At 37.2% G+C, this 23,472-nt stretch overlaps 1 protein-coding gene across 19 annotated transcripts in view; it reads left to right on the forward strand.

Moving 5' to 3' along the window:
* ZNF280D (zinc finger protein 280D) overlaps positions 1–23,472 on the forward strand; it is a 375,018-nt gene that overhangs the window by 165,490 nt on the left and 186,056 nt on the right. For 10 of the 19 annotated variants that reach the window (XR_008299158.1, XR_008299156.1, XR_008299157.1 and 7 more), the window contains exon 1: positions 7,161–7,316. The exons of 6 other annotated variants lie outside the window; for them this stretch is intronic. The gene's annotated coding sequence lies outside the window, so the exon portion shown is untranslated. Of the gene's footprint in view, positions 1–7,160; positions 7,317–17,830; positions 18,570–23,472 lie in introns of those variants that run through there. 3 more of the 19 variants (XM_027067324.2, XM_027067326.2, XM_053223977.1) reach the window with 3 other exon arrangements.

Genomic DNA, 23,472 nt, shown 5'->3' on the forward strand with positions numbered 1-23,472 from the left:
AGATTTCAGGATTGGAAGGTTGGAGGGATGGCGCTATGGCTGAACAAAATTGAATAGAGAAAAAAAGAGGGAGCATAAAGGATTAAGTATTAGTAATGTTGAGTTTTTAGGTCCTGTGGGACATCCAAGTGGGATTGTCAACTAGGTGATGAGATATATGGCTCTGATGCTTTGGGGAGGGGTGTGCTTTCAGGATATAAGTTGAGGAATAATGAAAATAGAGATAAAAGTCAATGTCATAGGAAAAGTCAGTAACAATGTATTTGGATAACTTACACTAGCTACTCAAAAAAATAACCCCCAAATCCCAGAGACTTAACATATTAAAGTTTATTTCTCACTCACCTTATAGTCTAGTGGATATTGATGTGTTTTTTGGGGATTTGTTTCTCTTCCATCAATCATTCAGAAACCCCAGGTTACTTCTACCTCGTACCTCCACTATTTTCTAGGGCTTCAAGTACTCTGGTAGATCCTCTGCATCTGACCAACTGAAGAACAAAAAGGTCTGGGAAGAATGTTAAGAATTTTTAGAGGCTGGGCTAGAGGTGATGTTAGAATACAGCTTCTCAAACTATCTGTAGCAAAGGACCACTTTTTAAAAACTTTCCAATCTGTTACAGACTGTTACTTTTATAAAAGACAACAAAGATGTTGTGAAAATGTCCCATTTCTATATAAGTTTCTAAATATTTTCATTTGCTATTCTTACCTTGTTATGGACCAAAAACAAACACATCATGGAACAATACTGGTCTCTGAACCACACTTCAGTAGCATTGATGTAAATTGCTTCTGATTACATTCCACTGTCCTGAACTAGTTACATGCTGCCATTTGAATGTAAAAGGGATGGGAAATGTTTAAAGGAGAAAATTAAGTGATTATCTCTGTCTTAATCCACCTTTCTGGTCCCAAATACGTATTCTTCTTTTCCTCCCTTACACTAACCTATGTCCAAAGGTGATAATCCAGAGTCCCATGAAGCCATTGTGTCTAGCTTAAAGTCTCAGATGGTGCACAGATTTCTTCATCAGCTCTAGATGTGACTTTTCTCAGTTTGGTGACCTATGGGCTAATGCATATAATCCACTCCTCCCACAAGACTTACACCCAATATACAATGGTAGAAGTGAAGGAGGATAACTGCAAAAGACACTGTTGTTAGAAAAGGAGCAGAATGTGAGACAAAGTGGTTACACCTTTATAGCAATTCTGAAATCCTGATGACAAGACATTTTTGAAGGCCTTTTATACCAGAGGTGAAGAAGTTTCCTTGGTTAGGTGTTAAGCTCTAATTCTTCTTTTGGTGAGATACTCTGTAATAGCGTTTTCCAGAGAAACAATCAATAGGTGTTAAATATAGAGACAGATACATATCTTTATTTCTATATATCTGTATCTATATCTACATCTAGCTGGAGAACCAAAAAAGCCAGTGGCATATTCAGTACAAATCTGAAGGCTGAGAATGAGGGGGGCTGATGGTGTAAGTCCTGGCTGAGTCTTAAGGCCCAAGAACCAAGAGTGCTGATATCTGAGGGCAGGAGGAGATGCACAAGCAGAGAGAGTAAATTCACTCTCCCTCTGCCTTTTTTCTTCTATTTAGGCCCTCAACAGATTGTATGATGCCCATCCACATTGGTGAAGACAATCTTCTTTGCTCAGTCTACTGATTCAAATGGGATTCTCTTTTGAAACCACCCTCATAGACACATCCAGAAATAATGTTTTATCAGCTTTACTGGGCATTGCTTATCCCAGTCAAGTCAATATGTAAAGTTAACAAGGATATTATCTTTCTTCATTTCCTCTGGCTCTACACTTTGGGAAGTTTTCCTTGTTTATAATCTTCTGTGGCCATATCTGAATGAGACTGCTCTCCCTGGAGACTGTATAGCTTTCATACTTGAAGAGGCTAGTGGTCAACCAAAGATGGTTTTACAGCTTTAAAATTAAAAATAATTTTAGATTAGGTGCCTAGTTACTTTCACAGTAGAGTTTTCTCAAAACTATAGTAGGCTTCTGATCCATTTGTTTCCAGTCAGTTCAATTTTAACAACACCCAAAATTCTTTCTGAGACTGTTTTAGGTTGAGTTACCCAGAAGGAGATCCTGAGAAGAGGATTTGTGAAAATTGACTATTAAGAAGTTTGTATACAAGTGGGGAAAGCAGGACAAGGAAGAAGAGGAAGCCAAGTGTATCATTAAGGATCCAGTTAGGAGATAGAAGCATACTAGTTGTTTAACGAAGAGAATTTAAAATAAAGAATTGTTAACAGCAAAAAGATAACACTAAATATTATGGAGGTGGTGACTACAGGAATCGGCTACCATCTCTAGGGCTGAGGGAACAAAGAGGTTTGCATTACTAACACTGTCTTAGTTTGAGATGCTATAGCAAAAATACCATAGACTGGGTGGCTTAAACAACAAACACTTCTTTAAAAAAAAAATGTTTATTTTTGAGAGGGTCCCAAAGAGAGAGGGGGACAGAAGATCTGAGGTGGGTTCTGTGCTGTTAGCAGAAAGCCCAATGTAGGGCTTGAACCCATGAACCATGAGATCATGACTTGAGCTGAAGTCAGGCACTTAACCAACTGAGCCACCCAGGCTCTCCAAATGATAAACATCTGTCTCCCACAGTCTGGAGGCTGGGAAGTCCAAGATCAAGTTGTGGCAGACTCAGTGCCTGGTGAGAACCTGCTTCCTGGCTTGTAGATAGGAGCCTTCTTGCTGTATCCTGAGAGAGTGGGGGAGGGAGGGAGAGGGAGAATCAGAGAGAGAAAGAGAGAGAAAGAATGAATGAGAGAGAGGTCTCCATTGTTTCCGAAAGGCCCTATCTCCAAATACCATCACACTGGGGATTAGGGTTTTAACATAATGAATTTGGGGTAGGGATGCACTGGTCCTACAGGGGAATTCTGGACTGTGAGTCATGCTTCCAAGTTGTTCTCACCCAAGACAAGGGAGTTAGGACTTTCACACTCTTGCATTTATCAGTTCTTGGTTAAGAGCTTGCCCTGTGGGTATAAATTCCCAAGTATTTTCAGTCTCTGTGATGGGAGGAAAAGTGGCTCCAAGAGCCTAAGTGTAGTCCTCTGAAAAAGAGCTGCAGATGCTAGCTGTTGGAAGGCGCAGTGAATATTGGGGCAAAGGGAGCACCCCCAAAAAAGTGGGTAGATATCTGAGAGTAATGGTTGAAGCACCAACAATATTGCCCCTGGGCAATACTTCTAAAAGATGCCTTATTTCTCCACTTTCTTAATCAAATCTCACTCTCAATTTAACAGTTGCTACTCTGGGGAGATGCTGGTCACAGCTTTCAATTATAATATGAATACGTTCTGGGGATTTGATGTACTGTGTTGTATACTTGAAATTTGCTAAGAGAGTAGATTTTAAACTTTCTCACCATACACATGCAAAGTAACTGTGAGGGGATGGATGTGTTAATTAACCTAATTGTAATAATTTCACAATGGATATGTATATCAAATCATCCTGTACACTTTATAATACAATTTGGTCAGTTACATCTCAGTAAAGCTGGGGTACAAATAATAGCTGTTACTTTGAGGCTATCTGAAACAGTAGATACTATTTGAAACAACATGTGTAATCTGATCTATTCCTAAGGGCTGAGTCATTTTGTTCAAATCCTACTGAGGTTTCCTTGCTCAAAGCCTTTTAAAATCATAGCTCTTCCTCTTCTGAATCTAGGAGCATTGTGTTTTCAAACTCTGCAAGGCCTCCAAATGCTGGATTCTATTTGCTTTCATTTGTTTGTAAACTGGTTCCATGCTAATCTCTTTGTAGTACTATCTTGCTAATCACATAAAAAGTCACCAACATCTACAATTAATATTGTTTTCTCAACTCTTCCCTTAAAGCTAGAAAATATGTACTTATACCAATCTGCCTTCTAAGGTATTATAGGCAACAGCTTAGCCCCTGCCTAATATGAATTTTTGGTTATCCAGCCTACTACATGGTTCTTTAATTTCCACATGACTGCTATGCTAAACTAATGCGACCTATTTGGATTTTTTGTTATGGTAGGCCATTGTTTCTATTATTAATCAAGGTTAGTGATTTAGTAATAAACAACCCTCAAATCTCAGTCATAACCCAGTAAAAGTTTATGTTTTGCTCCCATCAGTACAATGAAGATCATTGTATTAGATGTGCTCCATGCAATTATTAACAGAACTGGGGTCCTTCCGTCTAATGTTACTGCCTTTCCTTAGCTCCTCAGAATTTTCTGTTATGTGGCTGACTGATGTGTGAAAAATAAAAAGGAACTACAAATCACTGGAAGCTTTAAGGGTCAGGCTTTAGATTGGGCAATCACTGCTTCTGCCTACGTTGCACTGGCCAGAAACAGTCACATGGCCCGACATAGAAGGAGCTAGGAAATGTGGGTTTCCTGGGTATGCAAGATGGTGAATATTTGTCTCTGTCACAGTTAGGGTGCTTTCACTTGCAAGTAACAGAAAGTCCACTTAAAATGGCTTTGGCAGGGAGCAAACTTTTTCTTTATTCTCTTAGATTTACTTTTCAGGGGCTTGTGAATAAAAGTGACAAAAGGACAGGTTAGCAAGAGAAAAGACAGAATTTAATCACAAACCTTGTAGGGGGGTTTACAAAGAAATGTGACTCAAAGGAGTGGTTAGAATTTGGGGCTTATATACAATTTAAAGAGGTGAAGGGGAGGGAAGAGGGCACTTACATGAAACCAATTGACTTATTGGAAAGGGGTGGGGGAGAAAGTGCACTTATGGGAAAACAAATGACGTTTAGGAAAGATAAATGGGCCCGTAGGAGAATAGATGGGAGATATGATAGTTTTGTGATAATGATTGTTTAGGTGTGGTGACAATTCTCACTGTCTCTGTTGATAAGAGCTAATCTTCCCTGGTTGCTCCCTGGGAGGAGATTTATGACAATTGAGTTCTTTTGGGAGGCTCCACTTTTAGGCAGATAAGAGATTGCAGGAACTCAAATGCCTTCAGCTAAAAATAATTTTTTTTGCCACAGAGTCTTATTCTGGATCCCTTCTACTTAAACAGAAAAGGAAATTTATTGGCACATATAATAGAGAAGTCTAGAGGTAGCAGGGGGTTCAGGTTGGGTTTGGTTTGGAGGCTTGTGATGCTTTCAGGGATTGACTTCCTTTCCCTATGATTGATTCACCCAGCCCTTCCTCCTCCATTTGTTAGCTTTATTCTCAGTTGGCTCTTCTCAGTAGAAAAAAGGACAAAAAAGTTATAACTCTACCAGTATTCACATTCTAATGCCAATGCTATAGCATTCAGAAAAGGAAAGAACTTCTCTTTTGCCCACAAACAAAAATCCTGGGCTTTGCTCTAATTGGTTTATGAAACCAAAACTGGTTCAAAGGGAGGTAAGGGTAGTAATTATAATAGTTTTATGCTGACTGGACCATTCTTGGAATTGGATAGTGGTTATTCCATCCAAATTGTATAGGTGGATACAATGGAGTGGTGGAATGGAAGCTGGGCAATCACCTATGCCCACTACAAGTCAGGGAAGGGTGTGGAGCATGATCTCACTTTAGAATGAGTATGGTGAGGATACTTAAAGAGTATGTATATAAGGAAAAGGGCAGAAAATAGAAGTCAGAGAAAGAGAAGCTCTTAAGAAAATGGTAGTAAGTCAAAAGAACCAAGAGAGTCATGTTCTACGAGCCAAGGGAGGAGTTTTAAGGATGGAGTAGTCAAAATAATAATTAATAATAATAATAATAATCTAAATTACTTCATGTGTGTTGATTCCATACTCATTGGACATCCTTTATAATGTAGCTTCTCATATAAATGTTTCCTTTGAGTGAAAATGTGTCAACCAGGTTTTCTGGTCTTCAGAGCAGTTATGCTTTTCAAGAAAGGAAAAAAAAAAAGAGGGATAAATTGGCTTGTATATCAGTCTGTATTAAGTTTGGTTGGCATGAATCATCCCCTGGATTTAAATTAGCTCTAGGGTCTAACAACATGAAGTTTCTGTCTCTTTAAACCGAGGACCAAACTATAGAACACAGAGTGAAATCTAAGTTCATTTTCATACCATAATGCTTTGAGAACCACTAGAAGTATATTTGAAATATAACGACTTAAGAATAATACACCAAGATTTTTTTTAACTTTTAGTTTCCCAGTTTGTTATTTTAATTATTCTCTTTTCCTACAAAGTTGACTTTCAGGGCCAGCAAGAAAAGAGAAAGCTGGATAGACTCTCCCTGGCACAGATGGGGGAAGAGTAGGTCATGGTTACCTGTAGCCATTCCAGGTCTTCTAGGGTTAATTCAGGTGGCCTTTGGGTAAGATTAATCTGGGGGTGGTAACCAATAATGAAGTGACTGTAATGCTAAACACCAAAGAAAAGCTGGGGGCAGTCTGGATGAGAAAGAAGAAACTTATTCAAATAGGGAGAATTAGTACAATTCAGTGATGGGTTTGCACAGTGATTGGTGTTGTGTGTGTGTGTTTCAAGGATCTAATGAAGATACATTGATCTTGTGAGAACAACTCGGAGAGGAAACTTCTCTTAGAGATCAGAATATAGTGTGTAGCAAGCAGTATCTTGGTAAGTGTTCTTGTAAATGCATGTTTCTTTCTTTCTTTTTTTTTTTTTTAAGTTATTACAGGCATCCATATGGCTGGAATTAAAGGAGACACAATTAAAATCGCAGGTTTGAAAAAAGTATGGCGAAATTAGCCAATTATTAAAAGAACCTGTCTTGACTTCTCATCTGGTTTACGTCTTCGCGCCTCAGGAACAGTCTTTGTAATGGCGCCTCTCTTCCTAGACGTTCTTTCTTTCCAAGCCTGCCCAGAACTAGCTGCTACACACAGGGAGGACCCGGAACTCACGTTCCCACGCCTTCAGACCCGGTGCAGCCCCGATTTCGAGACCGCTGGCCCGACCGGGCCGACAAGCAGGCAGGCTCTCACAGCCTCGCCAGGCCCCGGCCCTAGCCCTCGCCCGCGGCCAGCGCGTGGTGGGGCGCCGCGGCCGTCGAAGGCCTGCGGTGCGACGCACATGCCGGCGCCCGCCTCCCGTGTCGGCTAGAAGAAAGGGAGCCCGGACGCGCGAAGGCTGACCCGGAGCCTACCCATGAGGCAGCGCGCCGGCTCCACGAGAACCCCCCCCCCCCCCCTTCCCACGGCTCATCTGCTGCTCCGCAATGGGAGCCGCCGCCGTTGCCGCCGTGTAGTTTTTCGTGCTCCTCCTTTTCCTCCTCCTCTTTCTCCTCCTCCTCAGGGCCCCAGTCAGGCCGATCCGCTCCGCTCACGGTAAGCGCCCCCCGCCCCCGCCCGCCCCGCGCTGCAGCAGGCAGAGGCCCTCCCGCGCGGCCTGCGCCGCCTCACTCCGGGGGCGCTGGGCCGGGGGTGTCGAGGCCGGCGCGGTTTGCCGAGAGCGCCCAGGGCGCGGGGGAGGGGACCGGCTGCGCGGCGGCGGCCTGACCGCCATCTTGCGCCGGCCCCGGCGGGGGAGGGATCCCGGCGCGACGCGGCAGACGGCTCGGTGCGGCAGGCCGGGGCCGCGCAGGCCTTCGCCGCTTCTTCCTCCGTGTCCTCCTCCGCCTCCTCCATCTCGCCTTCCAGGGCCTGTGCGCCTGTTTGCCTCAGCCTGGGTTTGGCTCTCCTCTGGAGACTACTCCCTTTGGTCCGCCGTACATTTTGTGCCGATGTTTGGCGGGGACCCATGCCTCCTTCACAACGACGCTCCATGGAGTCTCTAAAGTGGTAGACAGAGACCAAAGGGGGTCCCGAACCTACAGGCGTCCAGGGCCCTAGGGCCCCTGTCTGCTGCCCTACCCCTCGCCCCCAGGTGACCAGTCATTCCACGCTCACACCCTCATTCTTGTCAAAGGGACTTTCCCTGCTCTGCCCTTGAAGTCCCGTTATTGTCTGCAGAAGGGCCCTGAGGAGAAACGTGGAGTTGGGTACACAATTTACTGACCGTGCTTTCAGGTTTCACTTAATGAGACATAAAGAATGAGCTCACTCTGAGGTTTTATCTTGCTCTAGAGATGGAAGTTCTTCCCAACTTACGTCAAGTTTGAAGGCTTTTAAGGAGAAATCTGCTAGAGAGGAGAAACGTCAAAGCGGACCCGCTTCTGCAAGCACGGGAGACCTTGGTCCAAGGGTTTCTCTTTGTTTGCAAAGATTGGTTTTTTAAAAATTCTGTGGACTTAAACTTTATTGTTTTGAGATTTGGACTGGGTCTTAAGAATTTGACATCTTTTAGTGCCATTAAGCATAAAATTGAAGCCTCGGAGTAGAGTTTTAAATACAAAAGCCCCCTCTTAGCATTTGTGAGAAGTCCTGCTTTCGGGGGATTAGTGGCAATTTAGGCTGCCTAAGCGGAAACTTGCTGTGCCAAGGAAGGCACTGGTTTGCTTAGAGAATTGTTACGGCTGCTTTGCTCTTGATGTTTCGAAACATCACTATAAATACCGTTACAACTGTTACCTTGCATTTGTATCTGCCATTGGTACAATCTGTTTGTACCCGAAGACCCCTTTTGCACTGGTCTGTGTTTATGGCACCAACTTGAAGATCAGGAGACGGCCTCAGGGAGACATCGTTAATGAGGTCATGGCTAAGGAGTGATAGAACCATTTCTAGAACCTTAGGTCTTCTGATACCTCAGTGCGCAATTCACTATATTTCTTTTTTTGTCTGTGGGAATAAGGTGAGTGAGGAGAAGCAAGGAGGCTCACCTACAAAATTTAAGAAATATTCAGTTGCTCCTTCTTTTACATTTTTGTTTTTTAGACTTCATTTGTTAGTTTTTCAACTTTTTATTAAGTTTTGATGTTATTTTTTTCCCCAAACATATTGAAAAGTTGAATAATCTGTTTGGACACATATAACCTACCACCTAGTTTAAACAGTGTTGCCACTTTGTCACATTTGCTTTAAGTACCTATCTTAAATTCTTTCTGGTGAACATTTTCAGAGCACACTGCAAATACCACAATTCACACCTAAGTACTGTGGATGGATGTGTCTATCTGTGTGTCATAAAAATAAGGCCAATTTTCCATATAAACACAATACCATAAACACACTTAAAGTTAAGAATAATCCCTGCAATCTAATATATATATATATATATATATATATATATATATATATATATATGCAGTACGTATTCACATTTCTCCTATTGTCCCCAAAATGTTCTGTTTAGTGATTTATTTTGGAACCGGTATCCAGTCATGCATTACATTTGTTTGTGTTAGTTTCTTTTAATTTAGTGTAGTTCCCTCTTTTTTATTTTTGAATGACACTGACCTTTGAGACCAGGCTACCAGTAGTCCTGTAAAATAACCCACATTCTGTATTTTACTGATCGTTTACTCTTCGTTAGGTTTAAATTGTACCTTCTGTACATATATATTTTATGCATTTAATTATATACCACATACTACAATGGATATGCACGTTTTAAAAATTTTGGTATGCACACGAAGAGTATCTTCCTTTATTCCCACTTTGAGACCTGTGCAAAAGAATGTTGTGGTTGAAGGGTTAGACAAAATTCCTTGTTTCTGCAAGTTCTTTTCCTAGTTGCATGAGAAATATTTTTCTTGGCAATTTATGGTTTTGTAATTGAAGCTTTCCCCATACACTGAAAGAATTCCCTGCATTATTGTCAGTCATAGGTTATCATTTTCAAGTCATTCCTTTGCAAATATAAGTTCTAACCTTCTTAATGAGCATATCTACCTCTCATGTAGTCCTTTTATAATACATCTCTCTTCATGTTAATTTATGCAAGGGTTTTTGAATTCATTTATGCTTGAGAATGCATTGAGCTGAGAAAAAAACTAGTTTTTTGTAGGATAGTTAAGAGTCATCAAATATGTATAAAGCCCAGATTATGTGCAGTTGACTTTTTCTTATGTCCTATTTGTGAAAATTCATAGAAGTTCAACCATGTTCTTCCTGATATTGCCAAATCAAGAAAATTTCTTGTTGGATAATAATACTAACCTAGTTCCAAACTTAGAAAAATTTTGTCACATGTTGTATTTCTGACAGAATTTTAAAATTCTTTTGTCCATTCTTGTGATTTTTCTATTACTCTTGGTTCTGCTCCCACCCTTTTCTGAATATGTGTAGATCTGCATCTTTCAAGCTTAGGATGATTCACTGTCCTGTGTTGCCCAGATTTTTAGTAAATTTTTTCAGGGTTTGAAAGTATGTGTACCTGAAATGGGCAACATTGTTTGAATGTAACTAACTACTGGTCAACTGTCATACATGAATGAACTTGGAGTGTATTTATCTTGTAAATACTGATTTGAGATTTCAAATACTTCTGATAAGTTCTTATCATTCTGGGGCTTTTTTTTTTCTTTTGCATGTGCATCATTAAATGCGATACTTGAAGAATTTTTTGAAACCTTTCATAAGTCTTAATTTTGTTGAAGCATTGATGGCCATCTTCTTTGCTTCATAATTGCCAGATATTTTCAGTTATGGATTTGTAGATATCAGTTAGCATAACCAATCCAGTGAATTAAAAAAATTTTCCACATTTTCTATTTCCTTTTAGTTATCATTATATACACCCGCATTTAACATTTGTCCATTTATGAACTGTATCAGGTTAATCTCATCTGAAGATTTAGTCTGAGATTTCCTTGTTTTCATCATTAGAGTCTAAGGTGCTTGCTGTCTATCTTTGCATTCATTTTCAGGTTCATTTAATAATTGTGAAATGTGTCCTCTGCCAGTTTTCTTCTGTCCCATAATGGGCAGAAAATAAAAAGTTCTGAGTTCTTAACTGTATTTAGGGAAGACTAAAATAAAAGCATATGAAAAGGATCAGGGTATGCTGTGCTAACATATGCCACTTTGAGCTAAGGATTATTTTGAGTGGACAGCAGTTTGGAATTAAAAGAAGCAAAAATTGTTTTCTGTCCTCCTGTTATCTGCCTGAAAGCAAGGTATAAATATCCCTTTGTGAAGACATCCCCCTCCCCCCACCCCGGGCCCCCTTAGTAGGAAAGAGTGACTCTTATCACTTTGAGATGGAGAGCTGATACCAAGATGAGTTTGCATAAAGAGACCTAATGAAAATAACCCTTATCTTCCATTAGTCCTCCCATGTATTTCCTAGTTATTTCCCATGATTTATTGTCTCTCAAAGCCCTAATCCCCTCTCCTTTGTTAAAATGGTATATGAGACCTTGAATTTAACCACTTCTTTGAGTTTTACTTCTTTTCTGTGAATTCCTGTGTGTGTAAATGTTAATAAAAATGTTGTGCTTTTTCTCCTGTTAATCTGTTTTTTTTTGTTAGTTTAGTTCATGGGTCCTCAGGTACAACAACATAAAAGGGTAGAAGTAAAGTTTTTCTTTTCGACACAGATTACAAAGATAATGTCTTCAGTCATCTTTTGGACAGTTCATGCAATATTTTGTGCAAAACAATAAGAAAACTGAAAGATAAGAAAAGTGAAAGATGATGATTTACTTAACTGTTGCATTATTCTTCTAGGCAATTAAATCATTCTTATGTTTTCTCATTTATAATTTTCTTTTGTAAGCATAGGTGGGAATATTTGTTTATCAGTGGTGAAATAATACCCAGAATGATGGAATTAGCAAATTATTTCAAGATGTAAGAGGAATAAAATCACTATGATCGCATAATGTATCTTAGATTTATAAAAGGATCCTGTAGACCCACATAGTAATTGTCAAATACAATGAGTTTTATTCTGTTTAAAAGTAATAAGATGTTGTTTGAAGATTTCTAGGAAACAATAAAAGCCATAAAATGTCAATCTTTACAACTAGAACTACCCGAGAAAGAAAATAAACTAAAATTGTTTCTGTGGATTCTGATAGTATATTAAAGGTTAATGGTTAATTTGGACCTTCAGATACATAAAGGGCCCCCTTTCTAACACATTAAACCTGCCTGTCTCTCCATCTACTGCCATGATAGGTTTTTCAACAGTTTGCATTCCATCTCTAATGAATGCAGGTAGTACTTAAAAAGTTATTCCTTGACGTTTCTGTTCCACAATATTTTTGTTGTTAGCATTTTTTCTTCCATTACTTCCCAACTTTACCTTCAGAGCTCCTCTATAGTAAAAAATGATTAACTGAAACCCTGTAGAATCAGGGTGTAATATTTAGGCCTTTTGGCGAACTGGATTAAATAAAAAATATTTCTTATTTCAATTATTTTTCATTGCAAGCATTTCTGCTTTTCTGGTTTATTATATGATGATGAACACTGATTTTTTGGAATGATGTATCATTTTACATCTTTGTGTTTTTAAATACAATGCTTTATACATAATTACTGCTTAATAAATGCTTTTTCTTAATGTTGTGCTCATCACTTTAATATTCCCTAACTATTTAAAATTGTGACTTTACTCCTTGGCATTGGTATATACCAAATTTTTGGTCAGCTCTAATTTAGCTCTCTTTTTTAAACAAAGGCTTTGACTTGTTTAATGTAGTGTAGCAGTTCTCTAACCATGGTCTTGGGGACCTGAGGTGCTTTCAAGGGTTATACAAGATCCTCTCTCTACCGCCTACGTATCTTGTGAAGCTGGATTTTTCAACCGAACGATGTAGTGCAACAGATTAAATGTAGAAGCAGATAAGAAAATACAGTTGTCTTTATTAAGGCAGATATTAATGGGTTTTGCAAAAATATAAAACAATGCCACCCCTCTCTATTTTGTTTTGGGAAGTACTTTTCACATAAATATTTATATTAATATGTAATGGGTTTATTATAATCATTTTTAGAAGTTTTTCTTTTTTCTCTTCTCTTCTCTTCTCTTCTCTTCTCTTCTCTTCTCTTCTCTTCTCTTCTTTTCTTTTCTTTTCTCTTTTATTTTTTAAGGGAGAGACCCCACATATGTTCAGGGGAGGGGCAGAGGGAGAGGGAGATAGAATCTTAACCAGGATGCATTCCCAGTGCTAGCCTGAAGTGGGGCCCAGTCTCGTGAACCATGAGATCACAACATGAGCCAAAATCAAGAGACGAATGCTTAACCAACTGAGCCACCCGAGCACCCCTATTGTAGTCATTTTTAAGTAAATTAATATATCTTGAATATTTCAGGTTGGGGTTTGTGGACTTCTAAGATTCCATCCTTAGAAATTAATTAGACACACACTTTTTTTTTTTTTTTTTTTTTTTTGGCCAGGTTTGGGATTTCTTTAGCATGACTGCTACTTGCATGTCTTTCAGTTGAGGGCTATTAACCAAAGCAAAGATCATTAGTCTATGAAATAATATATTCCTTGCTTCTAGGCTTTACCCCTGTGTTTTCCTTATTTTGTGGGTAATTGTTACCTTTGGCAAGTTTGAGAAGGGAAGCCTAAAGCTCTTGGGAGGGGTCTGAGTGTTTTAGGTATAGGTAATCCCTATCTCCTACTTTGTTTACTTATTTTGCTTTTTCCATTTAGGGTTTAAGATTATCTGACTTTATACAGGATTGTTGATTGCTGATGGGAAGGCCCTCATAAACAAAATGGCTTTATTAAGTTCTAGGATTAAAAATAAGTAATAGAGCTCTCAACTTTGTTGAATAGAGAAAAAGTAAATAAGAAAATTGGCCTTACTTTTTTGACACTACATTGTTAGTATTTGTGTTTATTTGAGGAGTTGTAACACAAGAGATGTGTTTCCAATCTTTTATTGTGGTATTTTATATATTATAAAGTAAATTTATACATCATATTTTATCTTTAAAATAAATGCTTCTTTGAGATGGATGGTATTATCATCATATGCCCTTTACAGATGAAGGAATTGAATCTCAAAAAGTGCATTTCATTTATTGTAATACTTACTGGATGCCTAATGCTGTATGTTAATTTTGTAGGCTATGATGCCTTGGTCTTACCTAATTCAAACCTCAGCCGTGTAATCTCAGGATTGCGTGTTGTTTGCTTAAGCTGGATAGTATAGGACTAGCCTTGCAGCCTGGCAGCAACAACCACTGGTGGAAATGACAGTTTCTAAAACATTTGGCCTGTTCTGTACCTCACTGGATTCTAGAAGCTTCTGGCACTAGGATAACCGAGCTCTGCATGGATTGGTGGAATGTTACTGAGGAGTTTGGAATTCATAAATGACACAATGAAAACATTTTTTGTGACATTGTTCATTTGGTGGTTCTATGTTAAATGGATGAAATCATATAGATCTGGATGCTGAGAGGCTGATATAAAGTGAATCTTACACGGTAAATCTTACTATGGATGTGAGGTTCTAAGTGCCTGAACAAGTATGTAGTGAATCGAAAATCAAGGCTGGTTGTAGAAAATATTTTGAAGGAAGACTATATAGGACTGGGGAACTGATTGATTAGATATGATGAATAAAAGAGGGGAATATTGAGAAACACTTTTAAGGACTCAAGATCAGAAGGATGACAGTTTTATTGGTGGAAGAAGAGAAGTAGACCTAATTTTTATAAACTGAGGTCAGGTTAACATAACATTAAATTCATCATTTAAATTATTTTAAAGTATACAATTTAGTGGCATTTAGTACATTCATGGTGTTATACAATCATCAAAATCGTCTAATCTCAAGGTAGTATTTTCAGCTTTCAGACCATTAACTTTCAGGTAATGGTACTGTTAAGCTGCCTCTCCCCACTCCACAGGTCCTGGCAACCACTGATCTAATTTCTGTCTCTGTGGATTTGCCTGTTCTGGACATTTGATATTAATGGAATCAAACAGTATGTGACTGACTTCTTTCACTTAGCATAAAGTTCTCATGGTTCATCCATGTAGCATGTACCAGTACTTCATTTTTTATTGCTGAGTAATACTCCATTGTATGGATACATCATATTTTGTTCATTCATCAGTTGATGAACATTTGGCTTGTTTTCACTTCTTGGCTGTTATGAATCATGAAGTAGGACTAATTTTTGTGGAGAAGTTATGTTCAGTTTGGAAATACTGAGTTTGAGGTGAGTTTAAATACCCAGATAGTAGTTTTTAGCAGTTTGGAAATGATAGGTGGGAACTGAGTTGGGGAGTCAAGGTTGGAGGTTAATATTTGATGATTTTATACCCTGTTATTGAGAGCTGATAACCTAAGACAATGGAATTTATTAGATCTGTTGTTTAGGTAACAATTTGTGTAGGGCTGACGACTAAACTCTGAAAAACCTGATTTTGCACTATTTAAGGAGCAAGAAAATGTGGAGAATCTATTGAGTTAAATTGGAGCAGGTAGATAGAGAAACAGTCTGTTGGCATATAGAAAATATTTAAGGAGGAGGTTTCAAGAAATTGAGTTAAAATAGATGAAAGATAAGGAAAATGTAAATGAAGAAAGGGTAATTTGCTTTGGCAATGGGGGAGGGTTATCCGGATTGTCAGTAGAATACAGTGTGTGCAGTAGAAAAGGTAGTAGCTGTACTGTGGTGCTTAGGTTAGTTTTGACTGACAGAATGGGTGGTGATAAGTAGAGCAAATGGATTGCAGCCTGGATCAGGGTTAGCAGAAATTTTACTTGGATGAAATGGAGGTGGTACAAAAAGAGATTCCTCATACCCTTTTTTATGAAGGATTCCTTTCACATAGAAGCTTTTAATGACTCTGCTGATTTAGATTGATTTATAGTTATAAGCAGTCTGCTGAAGCATAGGCCTTCTACTTATTGATACTACTTGAAAGATTTTTGTGTCATCAAAAATGTTAAAAATCTGAACACTTGGTTTATCATGATTTGATATTTGGGATTTTGCTCTGAATCTGTGTCTGTGAAGTAGATCTTGATATCATTGGGAGTTGACATCAAACAGGTTTATTAAAATTCAACTTATATTATTTAATTAAAATTATCAACTATTATTTATTCTTCAGGAATTCACTTGCTTTTATCCTCAGTTATCCTCATTTATCCTCAGTGTTGAACTTCAACCCATTTGCTTCATTTATTATATTGAACTTGGAGTTTCTAGAAAATATTTGGGAATGGTTGATTTGATTACTGAAAGACTTTTCATAATACCAAATTGGCTTTTCATAATTCAACATTCACTGAAATAATAAATCTCCTTTGTCTAGGCAAAAATTTACATTTTCATATCTATGCCAGATGAGTATGTTTATATTAGGGTTGGAAGGATCCTTGGGGATGTTGGAAAGTGACCATTTTGATTACATAATGCTTGAATTTTTCATATTTTTGTTTGGTGATCTATCACACCTTGAGTTCGTCTCATTTCCTGATATTTAACCATGAATTGTTCTGTTCTTGTGTTGAGATGAAATCTGCCTCCCTGTAATTTTGGTCTTGTTCCTGGTGGAGGCAAGTAGTGTATGGCTGGAATCTGTGATATTTTAAGTGTCTAGATTTGAATCCTTGCTCTACTCTTAATAGTGTTGCTTTGGGCAAGGTACTTAACCTCAATAATTCAGTTTCTACAGTTGTGAAGTGAGGATGATAATAGTATCTGCCTCATAGAGTTTCTTGAGGAATAGACAAAATAATGTGTGCATTTAATTAATGTTAGCTTATGGTAATGATAAATTGTTATTAGTAACATAATTTGTAATTGTGATAACATAATAGTGTATAATAAATTAAGTAGTTGTGTTGAAGCTGAACACTAGGAATGAAATTCTTGTTTATTCAAAACAAGTAAATATTACTAATATTGTTATTATTATCACTTGAGCTAGAAAGAACAAGACCTACTCTTTTCCTTCTTTCTCATGACAAACTTAAAATACCTGTAAATAGCTTTCTTTTCTACCACCCCTGCCCCACAGTCTCATGTTTCCTAGGTTAAATATCTTTAGTCCTTTGACCTAGACAAAGTGCTAACACTAATTCCTTATAATGGACATCTGTTGTTTTTGTTACCTAACATTCATTCCCCTTTACTTTGGTAACAGATACCTTAATTTTCCTTTGGGGAACCAATTTTTATCTTAGTTGTTGTTGTTGTTGTGCCTCTGGTTCCAGGGGTAGTATGTGATCTAGGACTAAACCTATTACAAGTCCTTAGCAATAGTGATTGGCTTCAGGAAGGGCATATGTCTTAAACCAGTCAAACCAGTCAACTCCAATCAGAGCTAACCCTCTATATTAGAGTCTTGGACTTGAATCTTGGAAGGTGTTAAGTTGGAGTCATTCATAGTGGGAAACCTCTTCTGAAGGTAGAAACAACATAGAGGCAGTGAAGTCAAGGAACAGAGATAGAAAAGCCAACTTTGTAAATCATTGTTTAAATTGCACCTGTATTTAGTTCTGTAAATGAGCTAAAAATTCTCTTTTGCATAAGCCAATTTGAATTGGGTTTTCTGTTACTTATAGGTGAAAGCATCCTAGCCAGTATACTCACTGTATTCCAAGTGGGGATGATTAGGACAGAATAGAATAAAACTACCGTCTCTTTGATTTTAGACTCAAATTCTGTTATTTTGACACTGTATTACAAATCTGATTATACCAGTTCTTGTTTAAAATCCCCTTTTTGGCTTTCCATTGCTCTTAGATTACGGACAAGATTCCTAATATGATCTCTAGGATGTTGCGGTTGTTTGACTTCTGTCTTACCTTCTACCATATACCCCCTTGATTTTCTTTTCCACTCACACTGGTTTCTTTTCTGTTTTTCATATTTGCTGTGTCATAGATCTTTTCCACATGTTATTTCTTCTGCATGGAATCCTCCCTTCCCCTCCCCTCCCCTCCCCTCCCGTCCTTTCCTTTCCTGGAACTCCAACCAAGGCTGAGTCCCAACCCTTTCCATTCTCTCTTTGCTTGTTCACTGTTAAGATTCCTGCATGTATAATCCTTTTTTAAAATGACATTTGAAATATTTGGTTTATTTAAAAAATAAAACAATGTATCCATATTCTCCCCTTATGGAGACCTTTTCTCATATACTTGGAGTGACCATTTTCAAAAGACATTATTCAACTTAAAATAAAAATAACAGTCTTTCAGAAATTGGTTAAAATTTGATGACATAGCTTCTAAAGTTTCTATGATCTCTCAGTATTTTGTCTGTAGTATTTTAGTTGCTAGTGGTCAGATGTTTCTGATTGTACATTTTATGTGATTGAAATGTACCTTTTTCAGAAATAAGTCTGGTTTTTAACAGTAACTGATAAACTGGACTGATTCTACAAAAAGGTACTTAGTTTTCTAACAATAAAGCATTTTAAAAAATAGGCATAAAAGGAGAAAATACTGATTTGAAATTTTGTTTCATCTGCTTAATGTTAGTAAATAAATTTACTAAGTTAATTTCTTTATAAAATCTCATATTTAAACACCTGAATTTTATGAAATCAGATTTCACTTGTGGGTCTTTTTCAATTATATAGGGTTTATTGCTTACGCTTTAAGGTTTGTATTTGTGTGATGTATGCCAAGGTAGACATCATTCTCTTGTTTTATAACCTTGTTACAATTAATTTCCACAGTGGAATCAATAGGTGATGGATATTAAGGTGCTATAAAATGAAATTTTTAAAATGACTCTGTCCTCAAAAGATTGTGTATGCTTTTAAGGTAATGAACATTAAAATGAGTTTTTTTGTAATCTCCTTGAGATAGTTGGAAATTCTTGAGAGATCACAAAACAAGGGTTGGAAATAATAGATTGCTACTCATAGTTAAGAACACACTTTGAATCCTTAAAGCTCTATTCATTTGGGATTAGAATTCTAAAAATATAGACCTCCATTTCAGTATGCTATTAGTGATAAAGACTAAGAATTGTTTATAAAATGAAATAGAACATAAACCAAAGCTTTAAAGTCAGTGGAATGATTTGAATACTTGATTTTTTGGGAAATTTGTGAGGAGGAAAGAGTGACAGATCAAACTTTTCTGAACAGTGTACCAGTGACCCTGTGTCATCCAAATTACTCCACTGGAAAACACTTCCAAGTACATAAGTAAAACTGTTAAAGGTTTATTAGTGTTTCTTACAGCTAGCTTTTTTTTTTTTTATAAAATTTATTGTCAAATTGGTTTCCATACAACACCCAGTGCTCATCCCAACAGGTGCCCTCCTCAGTGCCCATCACCCACTTTCCCCACCCTCCCACCCCCCATCAACCCTCAGTTTATTCTCAGTCTTTAAGAGTCTCTTATAGTTTTCCTCCCTCCCTCTCTTTTTTTATCCCCTTCTCCTCCCCCATGGTCTTCTGTCACGTTTCTCAGGATCCACATAAGAGTAAAAACATATGGTATCTGTCTTTCTCTGTATGACTTATTTCATTTAGCATAACACTCTCCAGTTCTATCCACGTTGCTATAAAAGGCCATATTTCATTCTTTCTCATTGCCAAGTACTATTCCATTGTGTATATAAACCACAACTTCTTTATCCATTCATCAGTTGATGGACATTTAGGCTCTTTCCATAATTTGGCTATTGTTGAGAGTGCTGCTATAAACATTGGGGTATAAGTGTCCCTATGCATCAGCACTCCTGTATCTCTTGGGTAAATTTCCTAGCAGTGCTATTGCTGGGTCATAGGGTAGATCTATTTTTAACTTTTTGAGGAACCTCCGCACTGTTTTCCAGAGTGGCTGCACCAGTTTGCATTCCCACCAACAGTGCAAAAGGGTTCCCGTTTCTCCACATCCTCTCCAGCATCTATAGTCTCCTGATTTGTTCATTTTAGCCGCTCTGACTGGCGTGAGGTGATATCTCAGTGTGGTTTTGATTACAACTAGCTTGTTAATCTTAGACAAAATTTATGAGTTGGTTGAACATATATATGCTGTACTTATTTTGAATACAAATTTTCATTATTTAAAATCATATTTTGGTTTTGTATTTTCCCTTTTATGTTAATTCTATCTGGTTTTACTGTTGCTAATTTCTTGATTAGGAATGCAAACTCCCTATTAAAACATTACTTTTATGATGAGAAGAAAGCATTAATTTTATGATGTGGTTTCTCGGGTTATTTTATTGAATAACTGACTTTTGGGGCCTGGGGAGATAGAAAACTTAACCATTCACCGTATTCCTCACATTCTTTTTTTTATTTAACTTGGTACCTACTCATTTTTTTTTTAAGGGTTTTACTGTTTGTTTGTTTGTTTCTTTGCTTTTGAGAGTGTGGGAGGTGGGGAGCAGAGAGAGAGGCAGAGTACCCCACGCAAGTGGGGCTCGAACTCACCACGAGATCATGACCTAAGCCGAAGCCAGATGTGTAAGTGACTGAGCCGCCAGGTGCCCCTTACTCATTTTTAAAATGATTTTGTTTTAGAAATTAAAATACAGTGTTGCATGTAAAATGAAAGTGTTTTTTAATGGATATGATATCAGGTATTTTATCGTAATGTTAATTTTTATATGTTGGTATTTTTTAATTAGATACTGTTTTAACCTATGAGACAGGTAGTATATATTTTAACAGTATTGATGAATTGTAGGTATGTGTGTTATGTTTATATGAGGGTTTAAAATTGTTATGTGTGTTTTCACTAGTTTATAAATGTTTCTTTCTTAAAAAGATGAAAATATGGTAGGATAGATTTGACAGCTGCATTCTAGAAGGTATACTTATAAAGCTAACATTTCATCATGCGAAAGAAATAATGTAATAAAGATCTAAAAACAAAATAATTTCTAAATGCTCAGCTGATATCTTGAAAATTCTAGTGTAATAACAAAATTGTAATCTGTTCTTAGAGTTTTTCAGAATGTGATTAAGCCAAGAGTTAAAAATGGTTAAGATTTATTGAATGATTTCTGTGTGCCAGGCAGAGAGCTTTGTACTTTATGTGTGTTATCTAATTTGATCTTCACTGTAACTTCATGAAATAAGTTGCATGTATAAAGTAAAGCAAGGCACAGAGAGTAATTTGCCCAAGGTTGTACAGATAATAAATGGTTGAGTCAGAATTTGAATGTGGCATTCATTCTGCACCATGTTTTACTGTTTACTGTTAATAAATGTTTAAAGTACACAGTATACAGCAGAGTAGAGAGCTGAATTAAGCCATAGAGATTATTAGTTGAACTAAGAACTGAGACCCAAAATTACAAGGTGATTTGACTGCAGGTTGTAGTAGTGCTGGGGGCTATAACTTGCCTCTTCTGGCTTTTAAGCCTAATGCTCTTTTTTAATGTGCAGACTCTACAGTTGGGGTTTGTGGAATTAATCTTTTATCAGAAAGTAAATTGAACTATATCTAGTACATAGCACACCTGTGTCATACTGTGTGCTTATGTAACAGATCAAATGCCTTACTTTCATTCAACACAGTGACATTGCATCAGGTGACAGCTATCAGTGGCTAAAAGCAAATTTTTCAATTAAGAATGTAGACCTACATTTTTACTGATTTTTTTAAATTTGTAGAAAAAATTATTTAAGATAATAGCTTAATTTTGGATATATAAAAGCTGAAACAAAAAATAGTGAAATAGGAATTAAAATTATTTATATAAGCAGTCTCCCAACAGTGAATGAATCATTTTCTAAACAGTCTTTGATAAGTCAGTTAATTGGAATTCATTTTTTTCTTCATAGAAACAAGTGTATTAAACTTGGCATGGAATGAGTCTGTAGTTGAAGTAGAATTTTCTCTTTTTTCTGGCTATTTTGGGGCTAAGTCTGAGCTGTAGAAGCTGTTAGAAATGTTTTGGAACTTTGAGATCCATACTGCATATCTTTGCTGGATATTCCACTTCAGTGACAGCTGACTTAGAATTCATAGAATTCCATGCCTTACCACCAAAATTCTGCAGTGTGACCTGAGAGGTTTTTATGATGATAGTTTTGGCATGCTTCAGTGGCTGAGATGACAAAAGAATCCATGAAAGTGTTTGTTCATTAACGGAACAAAATATGGCAATGATTTGTTAGTCCAGTGTTGTCCAGTTGTAAGGTTCTGTAGCTGCACTGTCCGATATAGTAGCGACCAGCCACATGTGGCCTTGAGCATTTGACATGTGGCTAGTAAAACTGAGAAACTGAATTTTACATTTTATTTAATTTTAATTAATTTAAACTTAAATTGTCACATGTGGCTAGTGGCTACTGTACATCACAGGGCAGCTTCAGGCTGAATTTATGATTCAAGTTTCATCTGAGGACTTCCAACTTTTTATAGTAGGCTACTATGGTCCTCAGGCTTTTGAAGTAGGTTATCTTAAAGTCATCTCTGTCATAATAGGCACTAGATGTCTTATTCATATAGACAAGTCATTCATTAATTGAATATTTGTAAATTGAATACTAATTACAGAATTTTGGTAAGAGATATTTGTATGGTCACTTAGCAAAATATCTATGTGTCAACTATGTAATATTTAATATAACCATTATGTATGACCCAATATGATTATAACTACTCAAATAAAAAATATATATGAGTCTCATAAGCTGTGTAATTGTGGCACTTAAAAAATATTCTGTATTCTTGGTAACAGTAGGTTCTTAACATGAGCAAAAATTGTTATGTATATATTTCCTTGACATATTTGTAATACTGATACTGTTTAGAGATAAGCTATAACTATTTAACTGAATTAAGGGGTGCCTGGGTGGCTCAGTTGGTTAAGTGTCTGACTCTTGATTTCAGCTCAGGTGATGATCTCATCATTCTGAGTTCAAACCTCACGTTGGGCTCTGCACTGGCAGTGTGGAGCCTGCGTGCAATTCTCTCTCTCTCTCCCTCTGTCTCACCCTCACTTGTGCTCTCTTTTTCAAAAATAAATAAACTTAAAAAAAATGAAGGCTATGAGTACTTATGTTTTTTAAGTTTATTTTATTTATTTATTTATTTATTTATTTATTTATTTATTGATGTTTATTTATTTTTGAGACAGAGGGAGACAGAACATGAGTTGGGGAGGGGCATAGAGAGAGGGAGACACAGAATCTGAAACAGGCTCCAGGCTCTGAGCTGTCAGCACAGAGCCCGATGTGGGGCTCAAACCCACGAACCATGAGATCATGACCCGAGCTGAAGTTGGACGCTTAACCAACTGAGCCACCCAGGCGCCCCAAGTTTATTTATTTTTTTAAGTAATTTCTACATCCAACTTGGGGCTTGAACCCACAACCTGAGATCAAGGGTCACATGCTCTTGTGACTGACCCAGCCAGGTGCCCCAATGAGTAGTTATTTTTGGATGAATTAATCTACACTGAAATATATCTAATTAATTTCTTTCTTTTTAAATTCTTTGGTAAAAAATAAGAAAAATACAATTTATTTAAAGTTATGTTTTCTTATGGAAGTAATTACACTTATACCTGAAACATGAATAAGTAACAGTTAAAGATTAGTATCACTTAGCATTTCAAAATTCAGACTTACTAAAACAATACATTATGAGGTGATTACTCATTTTTACAAAAAGATTAAAAAATTATTTTTAATAATTCAGACTTTTTCAAGTAGTAAGCACTTAAGAGAATTACCATTTTTATTACTAAATT

The sequence above is a fragment of the Acinonyx jubatus genome, chromosome B3 (genome assembly GCF_027475565.1).
Source record: "Acinonyx jubatus isolate Ajub_Pintada_27869175 chromosome B3, VMU_Ajub_asm_v1.0, whole genome shotgun sequence".
NCBI lineage: Eukaryota > Metazoa > Chordata > Mammalia > Carnivora > Felidae > Acinonyx > Acinonyx jubatus.